This window comes from Heterodontus francisci, chromosome 46 (genome assembly GCF_036365525.1).
Source record: "Heterodontus francisci isolate sHetFra1 chromosome 46, sHetFra1.hap1, whole genome shotgun sequence".
NCBI classification, from domain to species: Eukaryota; Metazoa; Chordata; class Chondrichthyes; order Heterodontiformes; family Heterodontidae; genus Heterodontus; species Heterodontus francisci.
Genome location: NC_090416.1, coordinates 7550738 through 7569632, shown reverse-complemented (window position 1 = coordinate 7569632; position 18895 = coordinate 7550738). Strand labels below are relative to the sequence as shown.

General features: G+C 44.6%; 1 pseudogene; it reads right to left on the bottom strand.

Annotated features, from left to right (window-relative positions):
* Positions 1–3265: 3265 nt before the first annotated feature.
* On the bottom strand, positions 3266–13613 carry LOC137356849 (probable G-protein coupled receptor 139; annotated as a pseudogene).
* Between the last annotated feature and the right edge of the window lie 5282 nt (positions 13614–18895).

Below are 18895 nucleotides of genomic sequence, written 5' to 3'. Positions count from 1 at the left end.
GGAGGAGGTGGCTCCACAAATATCCCCATCCTCAATGATAGGGGAGCCCAGTACATCAGTGCGAAAAATAAGGCAGAAACATTTGCAGCAATCTTCAGCCAGAAGTGCCGAGTTGATGATCCATCTCGGCCTCCTCCTGAAGTCCCCAGCATTACAGATACCAGACGTCAGCCAATTCAATTCACTCTGCGTGATATCAAGAAACGACTGATGGCTATGGGCCCAGTCAATATTACGGCAATAGTACTGAAGACCTGTGCTACAGAACCTGCTGCACCCCTAGCCAAGCTGTTCCAGGAGAGCTACAACACTGGCATCTGCCTGGCAATGTGTAAAATTGCCCAAGTATGTCCTGTACACAAAAAGCAGGACAAGTCCAACCTGGCCCACTACTGCCCCATCAGTCTACTCTCTATCATCAGTAAAGTGATGGAAAGTGTCATCAACAGTGCCATCAAGCTGCACTTGCTTACCAAGAACCTGCTCATTGGCGCTCAGTTTGGGTTCCGCCAGGGCCACTCAACTCCTGACCTCATTACAGCCTTGGTTCAAACATGGACAAAAGAGCTGAACTCAAGAGATGAGATGAGAGTGACTGCCCTTGGCATCAAGGCAGCACTCGACCGAGTGTGGCATCAAGGAGCCCTAGCAAACCTGGAGTCAATGGGAATAAAAGGGAAAACTCTCTGCTGGTTGGAGTCATACCCAGCACAAAGGAAGATGGTTGTCGTTGTTGGAAGTCACTCATCTGAGCTGCAGGACATCACTGCAGGATTTCCTCAGGGTAGTGTCCTGGGCCCAACCATCCTCAGCTGCTTCATCAATGAACTTCCTTCAATCATAAGGTTAGAAGTGGGGATGTTCGCTGATGATTGCCCAATGTTCAGCACTATTCGCAACTCCTCAGATACTGAAGCAGTCCGTGTAGAAATGCAGCAAGACCTGGACAATATCCAGGCTATGGCTGATAAGTGGCAAAAGACATTTGCGCCATACAAGTGCCAGGCAATGACCATCTCCAACAAGAGAGAATCTAACCATCACCCCTTGACATTCAATGGCATTACCACCGCTGAATCCCCCACTATCAACATCCTAGGGGCTACCATTGACCAGAAACTGAACTGGAGTAGCCATATAAATACGGTGGCGACAAGAGCAGGTCAGAGGTTAGGAATCGCGTGGCGAGTAACTCACCTCCTGACTCCCCAAAGTCTGTCCACCATATACAAGGCACAAGTCAGGAGTGTGATGGAATACTCTCCACTTGCCTGGATGGGCGCAGCTCCAACAACACTCAAGAAGCTGGACACCGTCCAGAACAAAACAGCCCTCTTGAATGGCACACTATCCACAAACATTCACTCCCTCCACCACTGACGCACAGTGGCAGCAGTGTGTACAATCTGCAAGATGCACTGAAGCAACGCACCAAGGCTCCTTCAGCAGCACCTTCCAAACCCCAGACCTCTACTACCGAGAAGGACAAGAGCAGCAGATGCATGGGAACATCACCATCTGCAAGTTCCCGTCCAAGTCACACACCATCCTGAGTTGGAACTATATCATCGTTCCTTCACTGTCGCTGGGTCAAAATCCTGGAACTCCCTTCCTAACTGCACTGTGGGTGTACCTACCTCACATGGACTGCAACGGTTCAAGAAGGCAGCTCACCACCACCTTCTCAAGGGCAATTAGGGATGGGCAATAAATGCTGGCATAGCCAGTGACGCCCACATCCCATGAATGAACAATAACAAATATATATATTTTTAGGACCGATGTGATATTGCCGTGAGTTTAAAGAAAATTGTGTAGGTAGAGCTGGGCAATTGAACATATGAACATGAATGTGGACAAACGAATATGAAATAAAAAGGAGAAATGCTGGAAGTACTCAGCAGGTCTGGCAGCATCTGTGGAGAGAGAAACAGAGTTAACGTTTCAGGTCAGTGACCCTTCACAAGAACTGGCAAAGGTTAGAAATTTAATAGGTTTTAAGCAAATAAAGTGGGGGTATGGCAAGAGATAACAAAAGTAAAGATGTTGATAGGACAGGGTCACAGAGAATAACTGACCAGAAGGTCATGGAACAAAGACAAACGGTATGTTAATTGTGTGTTGAAAGTGAAAGCGTTAGTGCAGAGAGGGTGTTAATGGACAGAAAAATGAACAGCCCTGACCAAAAGCACAAGCATGAAAAAAAACAGTGGGCAGGCACATGATAAGAATGATGAAACAAAATAAAATAAATTAAACAAAAATAAAAAATAAAACAAATGAAAATAAAGAGGGGGAAAATAATGCTCTGAAATTATTGAACTCAATGTTCAGTCCGGCAGGCTGTAGAGTGCCTAATGAAATACTGTTCCTCGAGCTTGCGTTGATGTTCACTGGAACACTGCAGCAATCCCAGGACAGATATATGGACATGAGAGCAGGGGTGTGTATTGTAATGGCAAGGAACCGGAAGCTTGGGGTCATGCTTTTGGACTGAGCAGAGGTGTTCTGCAAAGCGGTCACCCTATCTGCCTTTGGTCTGCCCAATGTAGAGGATTCCACATTTGTGAGTACCAGAATGTGAGGGTTTTTCACACACTTAAAGAAAATCTGCAAAGAGCCCCAACATTGGGAACAATAGACTCTTTGCAAAATTGCTGGCTAGCGAACACAGCCATGGAAGCTCGTGTAAGTGCAGTGTTTTTACCAAAAACACATTGGAAACTTAGACGCCTACAGTTCTTTGACATGAATTCCGTTCGAAATGACGCAATCATCATGTGAGTGGCATGTTTTACCTACCTATTTGACAGTTAAGCACTTTGCTGTATTTTTGTGAACCACCACAACGACCCTGACAACGGGGAGATGGTGATGTAGTTGTAATTGTAGCTAGCCATTCTGTAGTCAAGGGCAATTAGGGATGCGGAAAAATGTTGGCCTTGCCAGTGACATCCACAATTCATGAAAGAATCAAAAAAGGACATACTCAAACGAGATTATTCGTGGATGGGAGAATTAAAGAACAGACTGTTTACTGGCTGGGACACAACTGTACACTTGGACCCTTGATGTAGAGTCCCAGACATATACATCCAAGAAACAAAATGTACACAGAGACACGTGCTGCAGTTTCGAACATCACACCAGCCAAGATATAGCGTCTATACAAGGAAAATTATCAGAGTCCGACTCCCCAGTGGGAAAGACTTGCATTCTACAAAAGGCCACTTGATACTTAGTCCAAATCCATACTGGGAAAGAACTATTCCACTGATCCCATAGTGAAGAGTCTGTGGAATATCACATCATTTAATTAATTTTTAGAAATAGTGAATGGATATTTCACCAGATTCTTCAACTGCTCCCTGAACTTAGTCTGTGTCACTGAATAAATACAAGTATTTGTGCAGCAACTCAGGAGCTGGAGCATGAAACCCATTTCTTGTACATAATATGGTAGATCTACAGACTCATACAGCAAATACCACATTCGGCGCCATATGAAAAACACCATTAACATTGACCATAACAGCATGAAATTTCCCGAGATCAGAAACAGTAAAATGATGGATTTCTTTCGGCTCTCCATCTCTGAGTCTCTGTGTCTTTTCTCATTGCTCTGTCCTCGGAGTCTCCTGCGTGCTCTGCTGGCCACTAAAATGTGTCTGACGGTTAAAGCATTGAGCAGGAGAATCAGAACAAATGAAATCCCTGGGGTCAGAATGTGATGAAGGAACTCGATTGCTACCCAGACAGGGGATTCCCGAACATCGAATGTTACATCACAAAACCAGGGAGCGTTCCGCAGCCGATACTGGTTTGTTAACATAAAATACCAGAAGATGTTCTTCAAGCAGCTCAGCACAGTTACTGTTCCCAGAACCGCAGTGGCCGTTTTCTCAGTACAATATTTTGTTCTCAGATTCTGGTAGCAAATGGCCACACATCGATCAAAGGTAAAAGCGACTGTGAACCAGACCGAGCAGTCAGTGGCTGCATAAATCAGGATGGCATGTATATTACACACGTGAATGTACCGCAGGAAAATAAATTGTTCCCGATAAACGATGGGAATGTGCCTCAATGTCAGGTCGATGATAATGACCAGTAGATCCGCCACAGCCATGGCCTCAAGGTAGTGAGTGACACATTTGGACAGACCGCAACTGCCCCGAGAAAGGATCACAACTGTCAGTAAGTTAACTGTGAGGAAGGGAAATCACAGAGTCAATTACAGTACAAAAGGAGACCATTTGGCCCATTTGGGCCTATATGCTTTCTGGAGGGCAACCCAGTCAGTCCCATTCACTGCTCTATACCCGTTTCCCTGCAAGTTTGCATCCCACAGGTGTTCATTTAATTTCCTTTCGACATCATTGAATGTCTCCACTCCCACTTCTCTCATAGGCAGCGAGTTCCAGATCACTACCACTCGCCACACAAAAACGTATTCCCTCACGTACCACCTGCATCTCTTTCCCAAAACAGTAGATCTGTGTCCCCGGTCCTTGTATCATCAGTTTTTCCTTGTCTACTTTATCTACAATTGTCATAACCTTGTACCCCTCTAGCAAATCACTCTTCAGCCTCCTTTGCTACAAGGAGAACAACCCAGACAACTCCAAACCTACCTTGTAGCTAAAATTCCTCATCACTGGAACCGTTCTGGTAATGATCCCTGGACGCTGTCTAAGATGCTCACATTCTTCGTAAAGTGTTGTGACCAGACATGGATGCAATAATCCATTTCTGGCTGAACCAGAGCTTTATAAATAAAGGGAGAAATTAGATATAATCCAGGATGCAATGTTAGGCAATTGACACAATATTAAGGAAGATAGTAGAAGACTTTAGGAGTGATTTAATCAACATTGTGGTGAATGGCTGTTGTTTGGGCTGTTGGGGAGTTGTTCATTAATAGGACCACTGCTGTATCCGATATATATTAATGACTTAGATTTGTCATACTGGATACAATTTTGACATTTTCGCATAACATGAGCCTGGAACGATTGGGAGGAAGTTTGTAATAGAATTCAGCAGGACATCGACAGGGTGGAAATAATGGGTGGACACAGGGCAGCTGTGTGAAGTAATGCATTTCACGGTGCTTAATCAAGAAAGAAAATGCAAGATGTATGTTATAACTTTAAATGGAGTGCAGGAACCGAGAATCCTCGGCTGTTCAAGCAAAATATTTGAAGCTGGCAGAACACATTAACAATTAATAAAACATCAGAAATCCTTAGATTTATGAATGCAGTCATTATCCTTTTTGTTCGTGGGATGTGAGCTTTGCTGGGAAGGCCAGCATTTATTGCCCATCTCCAATTGGTTGTGAGCTGCCTCCTTGACCCACTGCAGTCCATCTTGTCTAGGTACACACACACTGCTGTTAGGCAGGAAGGTCCAGGACATTGACCCAGTGGAAGTGCAGGAATGATGATACACTTCCATTTCAGGATGGTGGGTGGTTTGAAGGGGATCCAGCAGGTGGTCGTATTTACTTGTGCTTGCTGTTCTTGTTCTTCTAGGTGGTGGAGGTCACAGGTTTGGAAGGTGCTGATGAAGGAAATGGGGAGTTGTTGCAGTGCATCTTGTAGATGGTACACACTGTCGACACAGTGCACAAGTGGTGGAGATAATGAATGGTGATGAAGCGGGATGCTTTTTTCCTGAATAGTGTCGAGCTACCTGAGTTTCATTGGAGCTGCACTCATCCAGGCAAGTGGAAAGTTTTCTATCACAGTCTCGCTTTTTTCCTCGAGGATGTTGATTTTTCAGATTCAGAGATACAGCACTGAAACAGGCCCTTCGGCCCACCGAGTCTGTGCTGACCATTAACCACCCATTTCTACTAAGCCTACACTAATCCCATATTCCTACCACATCCTCACCTGTCCTTATATTCCCCTACCACCTACCAAAACTAGGGGAAATTTATAATGGCCAATTTACCTATCAACCTGCAAGTCTTTTGGCTGTGGGAGGAAACCAGAGCACCCGGAGGAAACCCACGCAGACACAGGGAGAACTTGCAAGCTCCACACAGGCAGTACCCAGAATTGAACCCAGGTCGCTGGAGCTGTGAGGCTGCGGTGATAACCACTGCGCCACTGTGCCGCCCCAAAATAGGCTTTACGGATACAGGACTTGCTAGTTGCAGAATTCCCAGCCTTTGAGCTGTTTTTGTAGCCAAAGTATTCATGTAGCTGGTCCATTTAAGCTTCTGATCAATGGTAGCAACAAGATGTTGATGATGGGGGAATACAGCGATGGTAACATTGTTGAATGGCCAGGGGAGATGGTTAGATTATTTTTTGTTGGAGATGACCATGACCTGGCTCTTGTGTAGCTATAGTGCTGTTTGCCACTTAGCAGCCCAATAGTAATGTGACTGGACTAGTAAACAAAACGCCTAGACCACTAAGCCGGGGACAAGAGGTCAAATCCCACCGTGGAAGCTGGGGGAGTTTAGATTCATGTATTTGATAAATCTCCAATAAACAGTTAATCTCAGTAATGGTATTTATGAAACGTTAAAATCAGCATTAAAAAATGGTTCACAAATGTCCTTAACGGGGGGGAATCTGCTACCATTACCCTGTCTGGCCTATATGTGACTCTGGATCCACAGCAATATGATCGAACTTTAACTGACCTCTGAAATAGCCCAGAAACCCATGCAGTTGTATAAAACCGCTCCAGAAAAGTCAAGTAAGAATAAAATTTGCCAACCACACAGTCTCAAACAGGACAGCAGAAACTGCAAAAAGGCACACTGTTGTCTTGCAAAGTTGCTCCTTCTAACATCTGGGGACTTGTGCCTAAATTGGAAGAGCTGTCCCGCAGACAGGTCGAGCAACAGACTGACGAAGTGTGATGGGATCCACGGTTTTTGGGCTCGTGGAGGGGAATGTACGAGCCTGTAGTCTGAACAGATATCTTGTTGAATGTTCTGTTAGATGCAGTGAGCCTTGTTTAAAAGCCTGTGTTGTATTACGATGGAAAAGAACTGGAAGGGTCATGAGGAGGACACAGGTTATTGCTGAATAACGAGAGGTGGTATGAAGAGAGTCTTCATGCACAGAGAGTTATTGGGACCTGGAATTTATGGACTTAAATCATGGAAGAAGTGTGTTGAATGAAAACACTTAAAAGGAAATTGGAAAAATACTTGAAAAGGAAAAAAAAACCTCTGTGAAAAGAAACAGGGCATGTGACTAAATAGATAGCTCATTAAAAACAACAGTGCAATCAGACTAGGCAGAATGGCTTATTTCTGGACTGTACCATTCCATTATTCTATGAGCAAGAGACGGCGAGGAAGAGAAATTGCAAGAGAAAGACAGAGAGAGAAGGGTGAATAGAGTAAGATAAATAGAGGTGGAGAGAGAAAGGCAGGGAGTGATAATGGGAATGTGGGTTTGTATTTCTTATGTACCGCGTAGCTTCTGGGATCAGCACATGATGAAACATAGAAAATAGGAGCAGGAGTAGGCTATTTGGCCCTTCGAGCCTGCTCCGCCATTTATTATGATCATGGCTGATCATCCAACTCAGTAACCTGTTCCCTCTTTCCCACCGTATCCTTTGATCCCTTTTGTCCTAACTCATTCTTGAAAACATACAATGTTTTGGCCTCAACTGCTTTCGGTGGTAGCGAATTCCACAGGTTCACCACTCTCTGGGTGAAGAAATTTCTCCTCGTCTCAGTCCTGAAAGGTTTAACCCCGTATCCTTAGACTATAACCCCTGGTTCTGGACTCCCCCACCGTCGGGAACATCCTTCCTGCACCTACCTTGTCAAGTCCTGTTAGAATTTTATAGGTTTCTATGAGATCCCCCCTCACTCTTCTGAACTCCAGCAAATAGAATCGTAACCGACTCAATCTCTCCTCATACGTCAGTCCCGCCATCCCAGGAATCAGTCTGGTAAACCTTCTCTGCACTCCCTCTATAGCGAGAACATCCTTCCTCAGATAACGAGACCAAAACTGCACACAATATTCCAGCCATGGCCTCACAAAGGCCCTGTATAATTGCAGCAAGACATCCCTGCTCCTGTTCTCGAATCCTCTCGCTATGAAGGCCAACATACCATTTGCCTTTTTTACTGCCTGTTGCACCTGCATGCTTACCTTCAGCGACTGGTGTACGAGAACACCCAGGTCTCGCTGCATATTCCCTTCTCTCAGTTTGCAGCAGTTCAGATACTAATGTGCCTTCCTGTTTTTGTTACCAAAGTGGATAACCTCACATTTATCAACATTATCCTGCATCTGCCATGCATTAGCCCACTCATTCAACTTGTCCAAATCACCCTGACGCCTCTTTGCATCCTCCTCACCCTCACACCCAGTTTTGTGAGGAGGATGCAGAGAGTCTTCAAGGTGATTTAATGAGGTAAACAAGCTCTCAGTTATGATGAATATATGTGTTTTGGGACGCAGGCTTAAGGCCAGTTGACGAGTTGAAGGTACAGGAAGGTCACTTATCCATGTCTTGAAGGACTGAGACATGTTGTTTATGTAATTGTAATGGTGTTTGTAGCGGTCAAACGATTCAAGATCATAAGTGGACCATGTAACAATGGTAACAGAATCATTAGGAGAGACTGAGATGAACAAAAGTCTTTCATATCGGCTGCATTGTGCATCTTTGATGTATTATAATTTAGTGTTGGTGTGTGTGAAATGTAAAGATTTAAAAGGTAGAATTGTTATAATTGCTTTGAGTAAACCACTGTTTGCTGGTGTCATACAGTAATCAGGATGGGTGGTCCGGAGTGTTTAAAGTGAATCGTGGCCTCAGTAATAAAGAGTTACATAAATGCTGTCGAGTTCTATGATCTGCCTGAGTACTCATGTTGGATTGTGTAACGTGAGTCTACTAAAGACAAAGATCTGATTCTGTGTTTATTAAAACTGATGTCTGCGTGCTCAAGTATTTAAAGTAATGAAGCAAAATAGGACAGGAACATAGTCCAACAAAACACAAACTGAACTTTTTCAAAAAACTTCAAAAAGAAAACTGTTTAATTACTTGAAGGGGAAAGGCTTGCAGGGCTATGGGGAAGTAACAGAAAATAGGACTAATTGGAGCGATGAGGACAAAGAGCAATTACAACCATCGAGTCATTTACTGCGCAGAAGGAGACCATTCAGTCCATCAACTTCATGCAGATCTCCACTGAGCAATCCAGTCAGTGACACTCACCGGGCTTGGTCCCTGTGGCCATTTAATTTCTTTTTGAAATAACTGATTGCCCCCACTTCCAATACAATGTGGACAGCGAATTCCAAGTCATTAACACCTGCTGCATAAAAATAAGGTTCTTCCTTATATTCCCCTTGCATCTCTTGCCCCAAACCTTCAATCTGTGTACTCTAGTCCTTGCACCATTAGTTAACGGGAATGGTTTTTCATATCTAACTTATCTACGCCTACTATAATTTTGCACACTGTTATTCAAGCACACTCAATCTTCTTTGTTCGAAGGAGAACAAACCCGGACTGTCCAACTAACTTTGTAACTAAAATCCCCCATCCCTGTAATGATGTTGGCAACTGTCCTCTGCACCCTCTCAATTAGCCTTACACTCTTACTAAGGAATGTTGACCAGAACTGGATGCAAGTCTCCAGTTGGGACCTAACCAGAGTTTTACAGATGTTCAGCATAACGTCCCTGCTTTTGTGCTCCCCACCTCTATTTATGGAGCCCAGAATCCCATATGATTTGCTAAATCACTCCCTGAATATCTCCTGCCACCTTCAAAGATTGAAGCACTTGCACCCCCAGGTCCATTCTATTGCTGGGCACTCTTTGCAGCTGTGCCATTAATTTTATGTTACCTCTCCTTATTCATTCTGCCAAAATGCATCACCTCAAGGCTGTCAGTATTGTATTCCCTCTGCCACCAGTCTGCCCATTCGGCAATTCATATCATCCTCACTGGTTGTCACAACTCCATTTGGAATCATCAGCATATTTTCATATTCCACTCTGTATTCCAAGCTCCACGGTATTTACATATAATCAAAAATCATCGCTGATCGAATCACTGACCCTTGAGGAACTCCACTGTCTACCACCCATGCCATAATTAACACAAGGGCTGAAGATGTTAGAATCAAGGCACTCCTCGTCCGGGAACCAGTATTGTTCTGTAAGTCCGGGGCGAGACTTGTTGTGAGCTAGGATAGCACGGTAGAGTTTAGGATTAGCTTCAATTTATGGAGGCTTGCATCTGGCAGATTGACCAGGGTAACAATGGAAATAACAAGTCTTGATTTAGCAAAAACCTGGATGACCTTTTAAGCAACAGTTGGCTTGAGACAGAGGTGGAGAGAGGTGGAATTATGGAAGTGAAAGTAGTCAGAATTGGCATGGAGAGGATATGGGGCCGCAACTCAGCTCAAAGTCAAAGGAATTGAGGAGGTTGCAAACTATCTGGTTCAGCTTCAGATGTTGGCCAAGTGGAGGGTTGGAATCAGTGAATAGGCAAGGGAATTTCTAATAGAGTCAGACATCAATGGTTGAGTTAAGGTGGATACAGAATCTTATCATGAGCAGCTACATCAGGAAGGAGGGCAGAGTAAATGATAAGAACAGTAATGCAGTCAAACGTGGTTTATAGAGTAAATAGTTTGATAGAGAGACTTACCAGGGACACCAACAACAGTAAGGATGGGGTAGTATATATGTTGAATAATTCGAAGTGCCAGCTGGATTCGAATATCTAATGATATTCTGTGATAATTTGCAGAAAGATAATCAAATTCCCAGAAGACACTCCTGTCCGTTATTGGAGCATTCCAATCTAATGTTGTCAGACTCTGATCCGCTGTTGAGACATTCCAATGTATTGTTCTCAGATTCTGATTCATTGTTGCAATACTCGAATCTGCTGCTCTCAGATTCTGATCTGCCATTTGTCTAACTGGAGCTGCTGATCTCTGTTGCTGCTGCATGTAAAGCTCGGGCTGACAGTTTAGGATAACAAAGTGAAAGGAGTCCCTTATTAATAGAAAAGGGAAACTCTCTGGTGACACAATTAGGATCCATGGAGACTGACATTAATTCTGGTCCCTGAACCAACATATTCAGTTAACCCTTCGAATCCAACGCTTTTGTAACACAATAAAGTGGAACATTTCCTCGGTCTGAAAGGGATGTATGAGGGCTACTGAAGGAAGGAATGATGTAACGAGCGGAGCCACTGCCCATAAGCTTTCAATCCTCCTTGGATTTGGGAACGGTGCCAGTGCACTGGGGTCTAGAAATGTTACACCCAGTTTAAAATAGAAAAAAGTAATGAATTCTGTAACTAAAGGCCAGCAAGGTTAATGTCTGTGGAGGGAAAATTATGGCTGTCATCCAAGAAAAATAAATTGTTTGTTGCTTTACAAAACACAGGTTAATAAATGAGAAATAACCCTGACCTGTTAAGGACAAGCCTTGTCTTACACACGCGATCGAATTCTTTGATTAATTAATGAAGAGCCAATATCCTTTGATCCCTTTGAACCCAAGAGCTATATCTAACTCCTTCTTGAAAGCATACAATGTTTTGGCCTCAACTGCTTTCTGTGGTAGCAAGTTCCACAGGCTCACCACTCTCTGGGTGAAGATATTTCTCCTCATCTCAGTCTTGAAAGGTTTACCCCATATCCTTAGACTATGACACCTGGTTCTTGACAACCCCACCATCGGGAACATCCTCCCTGCATCTACTCTGTCAAGTCCTGTAAGAATTTTATTGTTTTGTATGAGATCCCCCCTCACTCTTCTGAACTCCAGTGAATATAATCCTAACCAACTAAATCTCTCCTCATATGTCAATCCCACCATCCCAGGAATCAGTCTGGTAAACCTTTGCTGCACTCCCTCCATTTATTCATTTTATTCAGAGATACAGCTCTGAAACAGGCCTTTTGGCCCACTAAGTCTATGCTGACCATCAACGGCCCATTTATAGTAGTCCTACATTAATCCCATATTCCTACCAATCCCCACCTTCCGTCAATTCCCCTACCGATACCAGTGGGAATTTACAATGGCCAAATCACCTGCAAGTCTTTGGCTTTGGGAGGAAACCAGAGCACCTGGCGAAAACCCACACAGTCACAGGGAGAACTTGCAAACTCTGCACAGGCAGTACCCAGAATCAAACGTGGGTCGCTGGAGCTGTGAGGCTACGGTGCGAACCACTGCACCACTGTGCCACTCTATAGCAAGAAAATCCTTCCTCAGATAATGAGACCAAAACTGCACAAAATAATCCTCACCAGGGCCCTGTATAATTGCAGCAAGACATCCCTGCTCCTGTACTCGAATCCTCTCGCTATGAAAGCCAACATACCATTTGCCTTTAATACCGCCTGTTGCACCTGCATGCTTACCTTCAGCAACTGGTGTACGAGAACACCCAGGTCTCATTGCATATTCCCCTCTCTCAGTTTATAGCTGTTCAGATAATAATCAGCCTTCCTGTTTTTGCTACCCAAGTGGATAACCTCACATGTATCCACATTATACTGCATCTGCCATGCATTTGCCCACTCACTCAACTTGTCCAAATCACCCTGAAGCCTCTCTGCATCTTCCTAACAACTCACCCTCCCACCAGGTTTGTGTCATCTGCAAATTTAGAGAATTACATTTAGATCCTTCAGCTAAGTCATTGATATATATTGTGAACAGCTGGGGTCCCAGCATCGATCCTTGCAGTACCCCACTAGTCACTGCCTGCCATTCGGAAAAAGACCCATCTCTCCCTACTCTTTGTTTCCTGTCTGCCAACCAATTTTCTATCCATCACAATACACTACCCCAATCTCATGCGCTTTAAATTTACATGCTAATTTCTTATGTGGGACTTTGTCGAAAGCCTCTGAAAGTCCAAATAAACCACATCCACTGGCTTCCCCTCATTAACTCTGCGACTTACATCCTCGAAGAATTCTAGTACATTTGTCAAGCATGATTTCCCTTTCGTAAATCCATGCTGACTCTGCCCAATTCTCCAAAAGTTCTCTAAGTGCTCTGCGATAAAATCTTTGATAATGGACTCTGGAATTTTCCCCACTACCGACGTCAGGCTGACTGGCCTATAGTTCCATGTTTTCTTTCTACCTCCCTTTTTGGGGCGGCACAGAGGCACAATGGTTAGCACCGCAGCCTCACAGCTCCAGTGACCCAGGTTCAGTTCTGGGTATTGCCTGTGCAGAGTTTGCAAGTTCTCCCTATGACCACGTGGGTTTCTGCTCCAGTTTCCTCCCACAGCCAAAGACTTGCAGGTTGAGAGGTAAATTGGACATTGCAAATTGCCCCTAGTGTAGTTAGGCAGAAGGAGAATGGTGAGGATGTGGTAGGGAATATGGGATTAATGTAGGATTAGTATAAATGGGTGGTTGTTGGTCAGCACCGACTCAGTGGGCTAAAGGGCCTGTTTCAGTGCTGTATCTCTCTATGACTCTAAATCGTGGAGTTACATAAGCTACCCACCAATCTGTAGGAACTGTTCCAGAGTCTAGAATCTTGGAAGATGACCACCAATGCATCGACAGTTTCTCGGGCCACCTCCTTAAGTACTCTGGGATGCATTCCATCAGGCCATGGGGATTTATCAGCCTTCAATCTCATCAATTTCCCCAACACCATTTCTCTACCAATACTGATTACCTTCAGTTCTTCCGTCTCACTAAGCCCTGTGTTATGCAACATTTCTGGTATGATATTTGTGTCCTCCTTTGTGAAGACTGAACCAAAGTATGTATTTAGTTGGTCAGCCATTTCTTTGTTCCCCATAATAAATTCCCCTGTTTCTGACTGTAAGGGACCTACATTTGTCTTCACCAATCGTTTTCTCTTCTCATACCTATAGAAACTAATACAGTCAGTTTTTATGTTCGCCGCAACATTTTGCAAAATTAAAACCCATGGTGTGGAAATCAATTTGGCTAAAGCAGAGGCAGGTTTGAACAGTTGCTCTCTCACACTGGAGAGAGGTAGAAACTTGTGCCTTCAAGGTTAGGTTTTAAGACCACTGCGAACTTGATATGTGAAGAGCATCACATCAAAGTTTTCAGAAGACATGAAACTCAGGAATGTAGTACTCAGTGAGGAGAGACGTAGTGAGCTTCAAGAAAACATAGACAAAGAAAAGAACAAAGAAAATTACAGCACAGGAACAGGCCCTTCGGCCCTCCAAGACTGCGCCGATCCAGATCCTCTATCTAAACATGTCGCCTATTTTCTAAGGGTCTGTATCTCTTTGCTTCCTGCCCATTCATGTATCTGTCCAGATACATCTTAAAAGACGCTATTGTGCCCGCATCTACCAGCTCCACTGGCAACGCATTCCAGGCACCCACCACCCTCTGCGTAAAGAACTTTCCACGCATATCCCCGCTAAACTTTTCCCCTCTCACTTTGAACTCGTGACCCCTAGTAATTGAATCCCCCACTCTGGGAAAAAGCTTCTTGCTATCCACCCTGTCTATACCTCTCATGATTTTGTACACCTCAATCAGGTCCCCCCTCAACTCCGTCTTTCTCATGAAAATAATCCTAATCTACCCAACCTCTCTTCATAGCTAGCGCCCTCCATACCAGGCAACATCCTGGTGAACCTCCTCTGCACCCTCTCCAAAGCATCTACATCCTTTTGGTAATGTGGCGACCAGAACTACACGCAGTATTCCAAATGTGGCCGAACCAAAGTCTTATACAACTGTAACATGACCTGCCAACCCTTGTACTCAATACCCCGTCCGATGAAGGAAAGCATGCCGTATGCCTTCTTGACCACTCTACTGACCTGCGTTGCCACCTTCAGGGAACAATGGACCAGAACACCCAAATCTCTCTGCACATTAATTTTCCCCAGGACTTTTCCATTTACTGGATAGTTCACTCTTGAATTCGATCTTTCAAAATGCATCACCTCGCATTTGCCCTGATTGAACTCCATCTGCCATTTCTCTGCCCAAATCTCCAATCTATCTATATTCTGCTGTATTCTCTGACAGTCGCCTTCACTATCTGCTACTCCACCAATCTTAGTGTCGTCTGCAAACTTGCTAATCAGACCACCTATACTTTCCTCCATATCATTTATGTATATCACAAAACAACAGTGGTCCCAGCACGGATCCCTGTGGAACACCACTGGTCACACGTCTCCATTTTGAGAAACTCCCTTCCACTGCTACTCTCTGTCTACTGTTGCCCAGCCAGTTCTTTATCCATCTAGCTAGTACACCCTGGACCCCATGCGCCTTCACTTTCTCCATCAGCCTACCATGGGGAACTTTATCAAACGCCTTACTGAAGTCCATGTATATGACATCTACAGCCCTTCCCTCATCAAGCAACTTTGTCACTTCCTCAAATAATTCTATTAAGTTGGTAAGACATGACTTTCCCTGCACAAAACCATGTTGCCTATCACTGATAAGCTCATTTTCTTCCAAATGGGAAGAGATCCTATCCCTCAGTATCTTTTCCAGCAGCTTCCCTACCACTGACGTCAGGCTCACTGGTCTATAATTACCTGGATTATCCCTGCTACCCTTCTTAAACAAGGGGACAACATTAGCAATTCTCCAGTCCTCCGGGACCTCACCCGTGTTTAAGGATGCTGCAAAGATATCTGTTAAGGCCCCAGCTTATTTCCTCTCTCGCTTCCCTCAGTAACTTGGGATAGATCCCATCCGGACCTGGCGACTTGTCCACCTTAATGCCTTTTAGAATACCCAACACTTCCTCCCTCCTTATGCCGACTTGACCTAGAGTAATCAAACATCTGTCCCTAACCTCAACATCCGTCATGTTCCTCTCCTCGGTGAATACCGATGCAAAGTACTCGTTTAGAATCTCACCCATTTTCTCTGACTCCACGCATAACTTTCCTCCTTTGTCCTTGAGTGGGCCAATCCTTTCTCTAGTTACCCTCTTGCTCCTTATATATGAATAAAAGGCTTTGGGATTTTCCTTAACCCTGTTTGCTAAAGATATTTCATGACCCCTTTTAGCCCTCTTAATTCCTCGTTTCAGATTGGTCCTACAGTCCCGATATTCTTTCAAAGCTTCGTCTTTCTTCAGCCTCCTAAACCTTATGTATGCTTCCTTTTTCCTCTTAGCTAGTCTCACAATTTCACCTGTCATCCATGGTTCCCTAATCTTGCCATTTCTATCCCTCATTTTCACAGGAACATGTCTCTCCTGCACGCCAATCAACCTCTCTTTAAAAGCCTCCCACATATCAAATGTGGATTTACCTTAAAACAGCTGCTCCCAATCTACATTCCCCAGCTCCTGCCGAATTTTGGTATCGTTGGCCTTCCCCAATTTAGCACTCTTCCTTTCGGACCACTCTCGTCTTTGTCCATGAGTATTCTAAAACTTACGTAACTGTGATCACTATTCCCAAAGTAGTCCCCTACTGAAACTTCAACCACCTGGTCGGGGTCATTCCCCAACACCAGGTCCAGTATGGCCCCTTCCCGAGTTGGACTATTTACATCCTGCTCTAGAAAACCCTCCTGGATGCTCCTTCCAAATTCTGCTCCAACTAGACCTCTAACACTAAGTGAATCCCAATCAATGTTGGGAAAATTAAAATCTCCTGTCACCACCACCCTGTTGCTCCTACATCTTTCCATAATCTGTTTACATATTTGTACCTCTATCTCACGCTCGCTGTCGGGAGGCCTGTAGTACAGCCCCAACATTGTTACCGCACCCTTCCTATTTCTGAGTTCTGCCCATATTGCCTCACTGTTCGAGTCCTCCATAGTGTCCTCCTTCAGATTAGTGACATTAGCAGACACTTATTTTACATAATTTATTCATGGGATGTGGGCATCGCTGGCTCGGCTAACATTTATTGCTTATCCACACCTGCCCCTGAGAATGTCGTTGTGAGCCGCCTTCTTGAACCGCTGCAGTCCATTTGGGGTCGGTATATCCACAGTGCTGTTAGGAAGGGAGTTCCAGGATTTTGACTCCGCAATTGTGAAGGAACGGCGATATAATTCCAAGTCAGGATGGACTATGTCTTTGAGGGGAACTTTCAGGTTGGGGAGTTCGTATTGCCCTTGTCCTTCCAGATGGTAGCAGTCCCGGGTTGGGAAGATGTTTTTCAGGAGCCTGTGTGCGTTCCTGCATCCCATCTTGTAGATGGTATACACTGCTGTCACTGTGCGTCGGCGGTGGAGGGAGTGAATGTTTGTGGATGGGGTGCCAATCAAGCGGGCTGCTTTGTTCTGGATGGTGTCGAGCTTCTTGAGTGTTGTTGGAGTTGTACCCATCCAGGCAAGTGGAGAGTGTTCCATCACACACCTGACTTGTGCCTTGTCGATGATGGACAGGCTCTGGGGAGTCAGGAGGTGAGTTACTCACCGCAGGATCCCTGCCCTCTGATCTGCTATTGTAGGCACGGTATTTATATGGCTACTCCAGTTCAGTTTTTGGTCAATGGTAGCCCCTGGGGTGTTGATAGTGGGTGACTTAGCTATGGTAATGCCATTGACTGTCAAGAGGAGATGGTTGGATTAGCTCTTTTTTTAGATGGTCATTACCTGGCCCTTGACTTGTGCAAATGTTACTTGCCATTTATTAACTCAAAGCATGGATATTGCCCAGGTCGGGCTGCATGTCTACACTGACTGCTTCAGGATCTGAGGTGTCACGAATGATGCTGAACATTCTACAATCATCAGTGAACATGCCCACTTCTTAACTTATGGTTGATGGAAGGTCATTGATGAAGCAGCTGAAGATGTTTGGGCCTAGGACACTACCCTGAGGAACTCCTGCAGTGATGTTCTGGAGCTCAGATGATTGACCTCCAACAACTACAACCATCTTCCTTTGTGCTAGGTATGACTCCAACAAGTGGCGAATTTTCCCCCTGATTCCCACTGACTCCAGTCTTGCTAGGGCTGTTTGATGCCAGATTTGGACAAATACTGTCTTCGTGTCAACAGCAGTAACTCTCACCTCACCTCTTGAGTTCAGCTCTTTTGTCCATGTTTGTACCAAGGGTGTAATGACGTCAGGAGCTGAGTGGCCCTGGCGAAACCCAAACTGAGCTTCATTGAGCAGGTTATTGCTAAGCAAGTGTCACTTGATTGCCCTGTTGATGACACCTTCCATCACTTTACTGATGATTGAGAGTAGTCTGATGGGGAGGTAATTGGCCGGCTTGGACTTGTCCTGCTTTCTGTGTACATGACATACCTGGGCAATATTCCACTTTGTCGGGTACACTTCAAAACCTCCAACATCTCCTCCTTTGTAATGTTGATATGCTCCAGGATATCAGTGTTCCCTCCCTTGAACTCAATAGCTTCCATGACCTTCTCCACGGTAAATACGGACAAGAAATATTCATTTAAGACCTCGCCCATTTCCTATGGCTCCACACATAGATTACCACACTGATCCTTTAGGGGACCTACTCTCTTCCTAGCTACCCTTTTACTCTTACGAAAGAACTTATAGAATCTTTTAGGATTCTCCTTTATCTTATCTGCCAGGGAAATCTCATGGACCTTTTTCACCCTCCTAATTTCCTTATTTATTTTATTTATTGATACAGCACTGAAACAGGCCCTTCAGCCCACTAAGTCTGTGCCAATCATTAACCACCCATTGATACTAATCCTACACTAATCCCATATTCCTACCACATCCCCACTATTCCCTATATTCCCCTACCAATACTAGGGGCAAATTTATAATGGCCAACTTATCTATCAACCTGCACGTCTTTGGCTGTGGGAGGAAACTGTAGCACCCGGCGAAAACCCATGCGGTCACAGGGAGAACCTGCAAATACCGCACAGGCAGTACCCAGAATTGAACCCAGGTCGCTGGAG